Source organism: Pelodiscus sinensis, chromosome 1 (genome assembly GCF_049634645.1).
Source record: "Pelodiscus sinensis isolate JC-2024 chromosome 1, ASM4963464v1, whole genome shotgun sequence".
In the NCBI taxonomy this organism is placed as follows: Eukaryota; Metazoa; Chordata; order Testudines; family Trionychidae; genus Pelodiscus; species Pelodiscus sinensis.
In genome coordinates, this window is record NC_134711.1 from 82,675,775 (window position 1) to 82,688,613 (window position 12,839).

The 12,839-nt window shown below is 36.4% G+C and overlaps 1 long non-coding RNA gene across 3 annotated transcripts in view; it reads left to right on the top strand.

Moving 5' to 3' along the window:
• Positions 1 to 12,202, top strand: part of LOC102452623 (uncharacterized) — a 139,612-nt gene extending 127,410 nt beyond the window's left edge. For all 3 annotated transcript variants that reach the window (XR_001367901.3, XR_001367904.3, XR_012905267.1), the window contains 4 exons: positions 1,982 to 2,080; positions 2,612 to 2,755; positions 8,228 to 8,386; positions 8,478 to 12,202. This is a non-coding gene — a long non-coding RNA (uncharacterized LOC102452623). The remainder of the gene's footprint in view (positions 1 to 1,981; positions 2,081 to 2,611; positions 2,756 to 8,227; positions 8,387 to 8,477) is intronic.
• Positions 12,203 to 12,839: the final 637 nt, after the last annotated feature.

Sequence of the window (12,839 nt, forward strand, 5' to 3'; positions counted from 1 at the left end):
GACCCTCTTTTAATGACATTGGCTTATTTAGTACATATAGTGCACTGAATTGCTCTAGGAGTGGTTCTTCTTCGCAGCTACTATAACACTTAGATGCTCATTGGAGGTGGCAAAACTAATGTACAGGAAGCAGAAGTAGTAGGCGAGAACAAGGCATGGAAGATGGAACTGAGCAGGGACAGCCAGCATATGGCATCAAAATATGTAGACAGGACAGTCTCTTTAAAAAAATGAGACTTGGCACCTTATATTGTATATTATATTTATATCTAAATATTCCTCATTTTCAGCTTGCAGGATTTTGCCCATGGAGAAGTTTGTAGAACAGGTGAGCTCTGTTGGCTGAGCTCAAAGCAAGGGAGTAACCAGATCTTAATTTCTGTTCTAGTCCTTTTTTAGCAAAATCAAAATGTGGTTGGTATGTAACCTATAAAGAATGTTGGGGGGGGGGGGGCTCCCATGCCTTCACACTTCTCTCCCATTAAAGTATTAGATTCTCACTGTATTCCAGAGACCCAGGAGACAACCGCAGACAGCTAATAAAATACTAATTTAAGTTTTGAGGCTGAATTAGAGGAATCCAATTAAGTTGTTTTAAACCCTAGTATGTGATTTGTTTCCTCCAGTATATGCAAGTGTTTGTCTTTCTTTGAAGCTTCCTAAATGATTGGAGAAAGTGTGGTGTTTAGGAGCTCATGTATATCTTTTCCACAGCCCCAGTTCAATTGAGAGTATCAACTTCCATTAGCAGAACAATTCACAGTGCTTTTCATTCCTTGCTACAACTAATCCTTTCTGACTTGCTTCAAAGATGTAATACTTTGTATGTCTGAAGATGTATGCTACTCTCAATTGCAATTTTTTTTCTTGTACTGAATGTTTTGGGCTTACGGAGGAAGAATATGGCCATATGGAAATATCTTCCCTATCAAAGTGAAACAGTTTTAGTGAGCCTTTAAGAAGGTTCCTCAAACATAATGCAGTAGATGAACTCTCACAGGCGTACTTTAATGCCTGTTAAAAATTTCTCTGCAGATGATGCAAAGCGAATGCACAGTGAATAGTGTTGTTTGTGTTATGACTGGAAGAAGAATGACTTCTTAGTGAAAGAAAGTCTAACGTTAATTAAAACATTTTCAGGCTTTGGGTGCATAATACCCCTTTGGTGGTGTTCTATTGCCTGTCGTTTTAATTCCATGAAAAATAGGCTGTGTAATGTTAGCAAATGTTCATATTGATTACAAGCATCCTGGGTACGCTAAACCAAAGAATTAAGTCTTTTGATTGTTTCTTGCAAAACAGCTATATTGATAACAATGCTCGTAGTATGAATATGTTGCAGCCAGGTCATTGTTATAATCCTTTGCAGTGAAGGCTGTTCCATTAAATTAAAAAAAAAGTACCTGAAAGTGTCCAGCAAATCCTATTAGTTACTGGACTTCAGTTATATATTTCTGATTAATAGGGAGTTCAGTGAACCCCCTCCCCCCCCAGGTCAAATTTAAAAATATATATCAGATTTTCCATAAGAGATATGCATTCTCTCTTCTGCGAAATAAGGCAATTCTGTCAATAAAGCAAAGGGCAAGCAGAAATGGTTCAAACTAAAAAGTTACCTAAAACTGGAATAGGAAAGAATGGTAGGTCCTAGCTGATTCATCTGTCTTGAGTCCTTGCATGTCAGTCTATCTCTCTATGCCAAGTCAATAAAAATGATTAGAGCAGGCATCTCACAAATGTACACCCTTAAACCATGAAGCCGTAATACTGTGCACGATATTTTTTTCTGACCTTTTCAAATTACATCCAACTGTCTGGGGAATTTCTCAGTGACTAGAGGTAATAAGGTTCAATCCGTTTTGCTGGTTGGCTTCAAATTTAGCTCCTGAGAAGCCCTAACTTATCTATTCTTTTTATCTTTGCCTTGGCATCCATTCAGTACTGTAATCCATGCATCTAATCTTTTTTTCTCCCCTCTCAGGTTCTGCTGCAGGATCACATTGTGAAAACTACAACCATGAAAGGCCCTCCATTTATTGCACCCTTCAAAAACGAAATATTAGCATGGGAGGCTAAGCTGGTATGTTGCCTTTTGAGAGGCTCTTGTTGAATTTAATTAGCTTTTAGATTTCATTTCCATGCTACATCTCAGTTTTCACCACCCTATGTGATTTATGCTTCAGTAACTTTCATTATATAAAACTTTTAAAACTTTGCTGTGCTACTTGCACGGTGTAGAATATTAAAAAGGGGGGTGGGGAAGATAGCACAAAGTTCTTTGTGTTAAATTGATTTCACTTTAGTTTTTATTATGTGAGCCCAAATGCAATAGACACAGTCATCCGGCAAGTAAGCGAATCATCCAAGTGAGACTCACAAACAGGCAGCTGTGCTGGCCCGTTCTTCATTGTGCTTCCCAAAGCAGAGCAGATAACAGAAGTTGAGATCATTTTCTTTTGACTTTGTAAGAACATAGTGGCGTTGAGTGATTTTATATCTGATAACAGCTCACTTTATTTTTAATATGTGGTATACCTGGCATTTATTGGATGTAGTAAGGGAACACATGCATTGCTTACAATAAATGAAATGTCATGTTTATTGTCTCCAGTGTAACTACTGCAGGAGCTTATGGAATTCTGGCTGCAACTTCAAAAGACCCTGGTGATGCTGAGAACCCATTTTCTTGTTCATAAGACGCATGTTACCAAATATCAATAAAAGGAAAGCACTATGAAATTGTCAATAGGAACTGGTAAGTTTGTTGTTCTTATCTACTTAGGGTCTAATTCCCTTTCCACATTCTCTGTTTCCGGAGCTGCTTTTTACACAACTGGATATGAAGAATTGGGCTCAGTAGGTCTTAATTGGCTTGGCTTGATCATTAATTGATCAGTCTAAAACAATTACCTCTTTTCAGCCATGACTGAATTTCTCTTGAATATAAATATAGCTAGGAGTGGTTCTCAACTAGGAATAGTAAACCCCTAGAGGGAATACAGAAGTCTCACAGAGGAGTACATCACCTCATCTAGAGAGTTTCCTAATTTTACAACAGGCTACATAAAAAGCCCTACTGAAGTCAAGACAAACTAAATTTTCATAGAGTGACTTGTTTATATTACTCTAGATACTATGCACTGAAATGTAAGTATAATATTTATATTCTGTTTTTTTTAATTATATAATAAAAATGAGAAAATGTTTTCAGTAAGAATGTGCTGTGACACTTTTGTATTTTACAGGCCTGCCAATCGGGAGGGAAGAAGGGAGGGGACCAAAGGGAGCCCAGGCCCAGGGGCGGACTGGCCCAGCGGGATACCGGGAATTTCCCGGTGGGCCGTTGTCTGGTGGGACATTGTGTCCGCACGCCGTGTGCCTCCGTGTCTGCGCTGTATGCGGCACGCAGAGTCTGACCCGCCGCCTGTGTCGCATGCCGGACATGATGCAGGGGGCTGGACTTGAGGGGCACGCAGGGGTGACATCATGGGGAGGGCCATGCTCAACCCATTTCCTGGGCCTATTTTGATTGCCAGTATGCTCCTGCCCAGGCCCCTTCATAATCACTGCCAGAATGCCAGGTGGTGTACACTAGAGTCCCGCGGTGCTCTATCTGGCCAGCTCTGAGGGCTGGTGGGGGGATGGGTGAACTGTGGAGGCATCGTTCGGGCCACTTCTATCTGATGCCCCACCCCTTTTGTGTATGTGGAGCTGAGCCCTCCCTTTCCCCACACTGCCAAGGGGCCTGAAGATCCTGTCAGCTCCCCTGGAATGTTATGTTTAATTTTGTAAGCGAGGTGAAATTGGGGGCACACAAGACAAATCAGACTCCTGAAAGGGGTACAATGGATTGAGAGCCTCTGCTTTAGAAGATCTTGATGATTTTTTTCTGAAGTGAAGGGAAACATGACCTACTAAATATAGTACAGGATAAGGAATTTGGAAATCTGTGTTTTGTATATAGGTCAAGCATGCTGTGGTTGTGTGATCTCCTTTAAAACATTTACTCTTTAGTATATTTACTCCTTTAATACATTACTCTTCCATAGTATCTCCATCAGTAAAAACAGGGATAATAATAATGCCTTTTGCTGATGTATATAGTTATTACCACCATCACCATTGCTATTACTATTACTATTTTTTTATTACTACAGTGCTCTCATGCCTCAAAGGGATGTAGAGAGGCTTACTACTTTAATATTTTTAAAGTGGTTTGAGAGCCTTTGTTGGAAGGCAATACAGAAGAGTAAAGTAGAGTTATAAAATCATTCTTTATTTGTAAGAAAATATTTTCTATGTTCAATTGTTTCATCTACTTCCCTATTTTGCAAACAAGACAACTTAGAAAAATAAGAATATTAAATCATATTTTTTCTTTAAACCTTTTAAGTCACTATAAGGAAAAGTTTTATTTCAAGGTACATAATTTTTCTAAATCATTTCACATTACATTTGTTTTTAAATTAAACAACAAAAACACTTGCCCTAAACTTTTCTGTGCTATAACAGATCTTTTGATGCCATTACATAGTTCTTTCTCCTTGTGTGTTCTTTCCCATTCTGTGTCCTGTCTATTTAGATAGTAAGCTCTTTGGGATGGGGACAGTCTATTGTTCTGTGTTTGTACAGTGCCTTACACATGTGGGTATGTCTACACTGTAGAGATTTTTTGGAGAAACAGCTGAAAAAAATCGAAAGAACAGAGCGATTTTTCTGACATTGGTAAACCACTTTCTACGAGGAAGAAGCCTTTTTCTGAAAGAGCTCTTTTGGAAAAAGGTGGGTGTGGATGGGGAAGAGGGAGTCCTTTTGAAAGAAGAGAAAAGAGGAAAAAGCACAGGTGCCCTGGTGGCCACTCCATCCATAAGTGGTGAGGAGTCCTGTGGCACCTTATAGACTAACAGAAGTGTTGGAGCTTGCTCCAACACTTCTGTTAGTCTAACACAGCTACCCCTCTGATACTCGGTCCATAGTAATCACAGTTTAAATGCAAGATTCAGTGTGGACTCTATCTTTCAAAAAAGCAAATCGCTTTTTTGATGTGCTTTTGCTCTCTGGACGCTTTCTTTCAGAAGAAGTTTTTCCAAAAGGTCTCTTCCTGAAAAGCTTTTTCCAAAAGAAGCCTGCAATCTAGACATAGCCACAGTGGGACTTCATTCTGAGTTGTCCCTCGGGCATGCCTTCATATACATAATTAATAATACATTGTGTTTTAATGCCTCTCTTGACATGGCACCTTTTTGCAATAGTGAAATATGAATACTCAGTCTCTGTCCATGTCAAAAGAGAACGAGAGAGACTATTTCACCATTACAACTGCAAGTCAAATCTTATTATGGTTTTATGTCCTATAATATATTTTAATGGTCTCAAAATGGACTCTAGTAAACTGTGGACAATACCTAAAAACTAACACTTAATGAGTACATCTGTCAGTATTTACTAAAGAGTGCTTAGTGTTGGACTAGTGTAGAGGATAGCCTAACCAGTTCATTCTCTATAGCTTAGTGGGGATCTCTGTAAAAAAATGGAGGTTTTATGTCTTATTTTTAATCAAGTTGTTTTCATACTATTTATGTTGGCAATGTTAGAGATATATGGGGGGTATACATTAATCTGTAGGACAGCCATATTTCTAAATTACTCTGAAAAATAATCATAAACCATGGTAAGAATAATCCACTCACACTGACTCTTAGATTTTGTAAGTAGTTTAAACAAAACAATAGCCCCCATGGTAATCGCTTTATGGCCTTATTTCCAGTCCAAGAAAAGAAGGCTGGGTAGGTGAACAGTCCAAAAATTATTTCATACGGAGACAAGTTTACACAGCCACATCTTATTTTTTCTTTTCTCTGAATTGTTTATCTAATCCAAATCTAGACTCTGGGATGAGTATCCTTGCAACAAAGATAGCATATATATATATATATATATATATATATATATATATATATATATATATCTCACACACACACACACACACACACACACACACACCCCTAGGGGCTACGTCTACACTGGCCCCTTTTCCGGAAGGGGCATGTAAATTTCACGAGTCGTCGTAGGGAAATCCGCGGGGGATTTAAATATCCCCCGCGGCATTTAAATAAAAATGTCCGCCGCTTTTTTCCGGCTTTTAAAAAAGCTGGAAAAGAGCGTCTAGACTGGCCCCGATCCTCCGGAAAAAGTGCCCTTTTCCGGAGGCTCTTATTCTTACTTTCCGGAGGATCGGGGCCAGTCTAGACGCTCTTTTCCGGCTTTTTTAAAAGCCGGAAAAAAGCGGCGGACATTTTTATTTAAATGCCGCGGGGGATATTTAAATCCCCCGCGGATTTCCCTACGACGACTCATGAAATTTACATGCCCCTTCCGGAAAAGGGGCCAGTGTAGACGTAGCCACTATGTATTTTACCACCCTAAGCTAATTGGTACTAACCTGGAACTTAAAAAAAGAAAAAATATATAGCTGAATGTCTTCTTCATTTAAGATAATATTTGCTGAGTGCAGTCAGCTAAATTGATATTTATGTTGATGTGTTTGTTTATTCTCACAGCTTTGAAGCTTCTATAATACACTTAAGTTTATTTTTTCATGGAAAGGCTTTGCTATTCTTTATTCTGAGCAAATTAGGCTTCTCTTGGTACTACAGCATTAGATTTTCCTGCTGTACTGAGACAAGCAACTTAAAGGACTCATTGCTTGCCAAGAATATCAGAACTCTAAGAAATGCCTTGTAGCAGTAGAAAGCTTTAAAATCTCAAAGTAAGAACACCACTGTTGGCTATATTCATATATCTTCTTGCAGTATAAACTTTGAAAAATGTAGGCAACATATCAGTCATTTATTATGGCCCCTCTCATAACATTTTAAATTAGAGTGGTTCTGTTTTGAGCGCATATAAGATTTTAAGACTGTCACACTATGAGATTTCTTTTATTGCACATGTGTGCTATCAAGCTTATTTTTATATTTAAAACCATGTACAGGTACAGTTCTGAGGAGTCTTTGGGCTTTTCCCATCATTCATAGTTTTCAGCCTCATAAGTATTTAAAAGAAACTTGAATAGGTAGAAAGGATTTTGCATTCGTTTTCACACAGTTAATCACTTTTTATCAGTTGTTGAGTGTCTGTTGCATGATGTCTAAATCTGTACATTTCATTTATTGCAGGCGTTTATGTACCAGCAGCTTTGATTTATTGCCAGTACTCGAGAAGAATTTATTTTTGTGCAATTGAAAGGCAGTTATATATTTTTAATTTGTCAAAGTAAGACATTCTGGATCAGTTAGGCTTCAGGAGCCTTAAGTCATGGCCTACTTAAGGGAATTATTTCGAAATAGCAAACTTTGCACTCAAAACCAAGCCATTCTTTATTATAAATCCAAAGTTATATCAATATATTATTATTAAGCAATGTAACTAGTCTTAATTTTTAGCTATTTTTATATATTAGCACAGCTGATTTTATTTTTTCATTTCTGATTTATATTATTGAAATGTGACAGTGGCACAGGTAAAATGATGGACAGTAATACATATATGCAAAATAATTCATTTCAATTTGACCTTTTTTCTTCAGTCCAGAGAAGAATATCCATAGCAGATCAATATTTGATTAAAAAGAAATTTCTGTGAGTTCAAATAGCATCCCTGTATATTAATCAATGATGCAAAAGCATGAGATCGCTTTGTGCACAGCAAAAGACTGATGTGTTGTCTGGCTTTGTTGTTGATACAGCATTCTCTATTGTCTTATGTTATTTCTATTTTTATCATTAGTCCCTGAAGTCTTAATAATTAGCTCTGTAATTTCCCCAGAAAAAAACATGTTGATTTATTGAACTGGCTGAAGCAAAAAGTAGCAGATCAATCTGGCATTGTAGGTTAATTGTACAGAACAAAGCACAGTCATAATTAGATGAGAAAAGGACTTTCCTTGTTCATTCCAGTTTATAATAAAATGTCCCTCACCAAAGTGTCTTAGAAAATAATGCATTCAGACTGAGTGGAATTACCGCCTAGCAGATTCTATTTATCTGTAGCTTAAAAAGCAGCTGCGTTTTTGTAAAAAGCAATGAATGTGGCAGTCCTACTTAAAGGTAGAAGAAAAAGAACACCCCTTGTTTTGTAATAAGGGGATTTTCAATTTAAAAGAGAGAGAGAGCCTGTTGTGTGAAGTATGGTTATTACATTCACTGTATTCTATCTCACCCACCAGGAGGCTAATAATGAAGGAGTCAGTGAAGGAGGCCAATGGCATGAGGGTTATCTCACAGCCCCAGATGCTGGATAAGTTGAAGGAGGCAGAATCGCTTTTGGATGACATTCAGAAAGGCCTGAATGATTATTTGGAGAAGAAAAGACTATTCTTTATAAGGTAAACAGTCCATTTCATCTGTTGGCTATAGGCATTGGTACAAAATGTGTTTATATAAATATCTATAAAGTTCATTTTTTATCACCTTTAGGTTTTTTTCTTTCTGTGCAACGATGAGCGCTTAGAAATCCTTTCTGAGACAAAGGATCCACTCCGAGACCAACCACACCTAAAGAAATGCTTTGAAGGAATTGCCAAGCTCACTTTTAATCATGAGAAAGAAATTACTCACATGGAGTCAGCAGAAAATGAAAAAGTAGAGCTCGTGCTGCGAATAATTCCAGCAAGTGCCAAGGGGCTAGTTGAGAAATGGCTTCATGAGGTGAATATCTTTAGCTCTTACTTAGGGTTTAGTTACTGTATAATCATTTTCTCTTTTAGGAGAAAGGAATATCATAAGCATATTTCCTAACTAAATAGCTCACTGAGAATTTATCATGATGTAGACAGAATATCAGCGTCCTTGTTGTTATTTATTACAACTAATTGACATGTGCAATCATGCAAAATTAATTTTAATAAAATGGTTATCAGTGTGTGTGAGAGTTATTAAAAGTGTGTGTGTCTGAAAGCATCTATGTGACTATATGTTCAAGTCTTTGTATATGTATTTTTGTTGTCTTCTCCCTGTAATTTTTAAAGTCTGGAAGGATAGATTTTAAAAAAGGCAGCTGAAAGGAACTTGAAGAAATTATTTTTATACCATCCCCCCTAAAATCTTAATTTTCAATACATATAAAGTAAAAGAGAGAAAAAATAATTAATTGACAACATACTAGCCTTTCCCCTTTGGGCCTATGATCCAGATTAATCAGTTTCGGTATGAAATTAGTGTGATCTCTTTTTGTTGGCTTTACTTTTACATTCCTCTGTTATACAATCATAGTGGGTCCTTCCTCTGATATATGATTCTAGGCCAAGCATTCCCAAGTTCGTTCGTTCTTCCTTCCTTCCTTCCTTCCTTCCTTCCTTCCTTCCTTCAGAATCAGCCCCAGGTACACAGCTTCTCTTTCTCTTTTCATTTCAAGTTGCTGCTTTTACCCCATTGAATCTGTCCCTTTACCTCTTGCCTTTCTCAGTAGACTGTCAGCCAATCAGTGTATACAGCTGAGAAAAACAATACCTTACACTAGAAAGGGAGAAAAGGAAAAACAAAAAAACACACACACAGGATGTTCTTTCCAAAGTAGATTCTGCTGGGGGAGGGGAAGCAAGAAGAGAAATTTGTCTCATGAACTAAGAGACAATTTTAGCTATGAGTATTACCTTTGTTATGTGTCTAGTTTTTGCAGGCTGGGTGAGCAAAACAAAACCACTCAGGTCTACTCAGGATTCCATGTTTGCCACATAACTGAGCCACCTATCACCATGCCAACTTAGAATTAATCTTTTTTTAAAGCAACTGCACACAACTGAAAACATTTAATCACAGTTAGGTACTATCCTTGCCCTCTCCTAACTTAGACACAAGTCCTTCCTTCCTTACTCTCCAAAGAAGATTATTAAACTTTATTCTTGTACTCCTTTTCAGCACAATATTATGTTTTTTGGAACAACATTGGCACTAGAGAGCTGTGGCTAGGTATGATAGATGCATTTATGTTGAGCCACAGAAAGGCAGGACTCTCACCATCCTGGAAAACCTGCAATAGGTTGGTTAGGTCTCACTCTCTCTAACAGAAGAGAGAAAGATAGGGAGATGAGCAGCCATGTTTATTTCAATACATCTCGTTTAACCCTCACCTTAAAACAAATGGGAAGGTTTGGGAGTGCATTAATCTGGACCCAATTAGCATCTCTCTCTCTCCCTCAAAAGTGCAACCTGAGATTAATGAATATAAAATCGAGTTTCATATGCAGTCTTTAAATCATTTGCATGTTTTATGCATGATAATTGAATTTATTTATGCACTTCCTTTCATTTAATGATTTCCTACTTTTTCCTGTTCTAGCCACATTGTACTATCCAAGAAATAGGATTTGATAGGCAGCAAGGATAGGTGTATGTAAATAAGTGTTAATTTTTAGATCTAATGACAACTGTAAATAAAAATAAATATTTGTGTAACTTTAATTGGGTTAATATAAAATATTATAGTTAAAGTATATACTCTGAGCCTCTTTAGATACTTTGGATATTGTTTAGTATGCTTGTAAGTGTACAAGCAAAATTATTTTCAAAAGGCCATGAAAGGCAGTTAAATTACTGTATTGACATTTCTATGACCCTAGAGACTTATTTCAACTTGGCCAATTAGTAGTAATAGTAGCAATAAGATAATCAGAAGATGAATAGTAATTACATTAATAACTAATGGTATTCAGTGCAAGGCCTAGAAAATCAGAGTCTGGCTCAGACTCTACATTATAATTTGTCTTATTCCATATTTGATCAGTAGAAATATGAGCATTGGAAACATAGGCAGGATATAGACATTCTAAAGATCAGTTTGCCACATTACTGGCCCTGTGATTGTGCCATAATGTAGAATTTTGCTTTTTTCCCAATTAAGCTCAGATGTCTTGGTGATTCCATGTACTGGTTTCCAAATTCTTTGACAATGGAAAGACCATCCTTGTGTTGGTTAAGCCAGGAAGCTACTGTGGGAAAGGTCTTTTTAAAAAGGATTCTGGTAGTGTTTCTCATAGTTTTGATTTGTGCCAGTGCTTCTCTTGTCTCTTGTCTTCCTTCTGTGTTTACAAATGTATGTGGAAGTGGTATTTTTCTGTGGTGTCCTGTCTTCCTCAGTGACTTAATTGGTTGTGTGTTGTGATTTGTTTCCTGATCTTTGTAGGTAGGAATGTCTTTAAAGGCTAAAGTTCTGTTAATTTGTGATGTGACAATTTCAGTGTGTCTCTTGTCATTGAAATGTAGTTTAAAATGTTCAGTAATGTAGCATGAAATTATTGGTTAGTTTTGAAATGGTTGTGAAATCATGTGAAGAAAATAAGTATTGCATCTGATCAAGATAAATTCACTCTAGTGTTTTATGGCTTTTTATTCCTATGTGATAGTAATAAAGTCTCATGTAGGGATGGAAGCCATGAAATACATTGTGAAAAATCATCAACTAAGATGGGGCCATGAGAATAGAAAATGGTATAGTTGTAGAGCTAATGAAAATTGTTGGGAAATGGTTTAGTATGTCACCATGTTGATTGCCATGTTTGCTTTTTATTTCTTCATACTTCACCCATATAGCTTGACAAGTAAGGAAATTAGTTTATAACAGGTTGATTCACTTTTACATCAGTGTTAAATGTTTAAATTGTTTATACTTTTTTATTTTCTATTCAATATAACACTGTACATGAAACACGAAACTAATTAGTTTATACAGTAAAAGACCAACAAAACAAGCCCGACCTGTGAATTACCAAATTCATGTGATGGATACCTAAATTTAGAATGAAGCCAAAGTAGGTTTTCCCATTAGCCCATGGTCCAGGTTTTTTTTACTCCCACACTCAATAATAGATCTGAATGATGAGCAAGCAAGTAAATAATTCTTTTTCTATTGACATGTTTTTCTCAACGTATACATTTTCTTCTTTTCCTATTCTGAAAACAAGACAAGGGATTATAGCTCCGAGGGCAGAAAAAGTACTCATGACAATGTTCATAATTGTGCTAACATCCCATATATTGCTTTGCTATCTAAGTTATGTCAATCTTCGTATATCTTTCTGTCTTGAATATATTATTTTTGTGGAAAACTTCTGTGATTGAGAGTCATTCTTATATAACTAAATTTATTATTACAGTCTTCTTTCTGTATTCTTTTCTAATGAAAATTAATAAAGCATTTTTGTTACTTTGCCTCTCTTATTTATCTGAAAAATATGGATTTCTTGTCTCTTTTCAAAAAAGGCATACACTTCTATTAACTATAAGCAAGCAAATCTTCTTCTGATATAAACCCTAGAGGCAATTAAGTAGAAAAGGTATTTTCCTTGTATTGCTTTAGGTTTCTCACTTGTAACTTACATGTTTTAAAAAAAATAAGTGTCAGTATGAATAAAATAACACTCTAAATATTTTAATCTTAATTAAATCACAAGAGTAGTCCGAATTTGGTAATTATCATTTTGGTTTACAAAGATGTTAGATGTTTATATCATTAGTGTCTTGTGAAGCAATAGTTGCAGAATTTGCAAAGCAAGTTACAATCAGACCTCCATTAAAAGGCAAAGTATCTGCTTCCTTGTGTTTTAATGAAATGAGATTTTTGCAGTCTTGCTTCCAAGATTACACAGGTTATACTGCTTAGAAAGTAAAACTGAGCTTGTTAGCCAAAACAGAAGAAAAATTGTACTGATAAAAAATCATCTTCATCGTTTGCCCCCAAATGTTTTCAGAATTTTCTTTGGATATGGCCATTCGTTTTTTGTAATCTGGGAGAAGATTTTTTTAAATAGTTTCAAATGAACTAATCATTAACATATTAGCCTC